This window comes from Chiloscyllium plagiosum, unplaced genomic scaffold (assembly GCF_004010195.1).
Source record: "Chiloscyllium plagiosum isolate BGI_BamShark_2017 unplaced genomic scaffold, ASM401019v2 scaf_12876, whole genome shotgun sequence".
In the NCBI taxonomy this organism is placed as follows: domain Eukaryota; kingdom Metazoa; phylum Chordata; class Chondrichthyes; order Orectolobiformes; family Hemiscylliidae; genus Chiloscyllium; species Chiloscyllium plagiosum.
Window position 1 is genome coordinate 6,179 of NW_025206889.1, and position 1,232 is coordinate 7,410.

The following is a 1,232-nucleotide window of genomic DNA, read 5'->3' on the forward strand; positions in this document are numbered from 1 at the left end:
GGCTTCCCACTAACCTTCACCACATTGTATGGTTTTTCCTTTGGCCTTTATGCTGTCCCTGCCTTCCCTTGCCAGTCACGGTTGCCTTATCCTCCCCTTGTGTTTCTTCTTCCTTGGGATGAGTTTCTGCTGTGCCTCCTGAGTTACCCCAGAAACTCCTGCCATTGCTACCCCACTGCCTTCCCCACCAGGCTCCCCTTCCAATCAACTCTGGCCAGCTCCTCCCTCATGTCTTTGTAGTTACCTTTACTCAACTGTGAAACCGTTACACCGGATTCCAGTCTCTCCCTCTTAAACTGCTGGGTGAATTCTAACACATCACTATCCCCTAGGGGTCCTTTATCTTCAGCTCCCTAATCAAGTCTGCCTCATTACACATCACCAAATCTAGAAATGCCTGCTCCCAAGTGGTCTCTACCACAAACTGCTCTAAAAAAACCATCTTGTAGACATTCCACAAATTACTTTACTTGAGATCCACTCCCAGCCTGATTCAACCAGCCCATTTGTATTCCGAAGTTCCCTAAGACAACCACCTGATGAAGGAGCGTCGCTCCGTAAGCTAGTGCGCTTCCAATTAAACCTGTTGGACTATAACCTGGTGTTGTGTGATTTTTAACTTTGTTCACCCCAGTCCAACACCGGCACTTCCAAATCAGAAGTTCCCCATGATTACTGTAACAGTGCCTTTCTCACAGGCCTTTACTATCTCCTAATTTATTTCCTTCTCTACATCCTGACTACTGCCAGGAGGCCTGTACATAAATCCCACCAGGGTCTTTCTCCCTTTGTGGTTCCTCAACTCCATCCACACAGATTTTTCACTTTCCAACCCTGTATCACCTTTTGCTATGAGAGTCATAGAGATGTACAGCATGGAAACAGACCCTTCGGTCCAACCTGTCCATGCCGACCAGATATCCCCACCCAATAGTGGGCGGCACGGTGGCACAGTGGTTAGCACTGCTGCCTCACAGCGCCAGAGACCCGGGTTCAATTCCCGCCTCAGGCGACTGACTGTGTGGAGTTTGCACGTTCTCCCCGTGTCTGCGTGGGTTTCCTCCGGATGCTCTTTCCCGTCTCACTCTAAACCTATACCCTCTAGTTTTGGACTCCCCCACCCCAGGGAAAAGACTTTGTCTATTTATCCTATCCATGCCCCTCATGATTTTATAAACCTCTATAAGGTCACCCCTCAGCCTCCGACGCTCCAGGGAAAACAGCCCCAGCCT

General features: G+C 49.4%; 1 protein-coding gene across 1 annotated transcript in view; it reads left to right on the plus strand.

Moving 5' to 3' along the window:
- Window positions 1-1,232, plus strand: part of LOC122546555 (adhesion G-protein coupled receptor G4-like) — a gene marked incomplete at both ends in the record, with an annotated part of 7,797 nt that overhangs the window by 4,287 nt on the left and 2,278 nt on the right. The window lies entirely within an intron of this gene.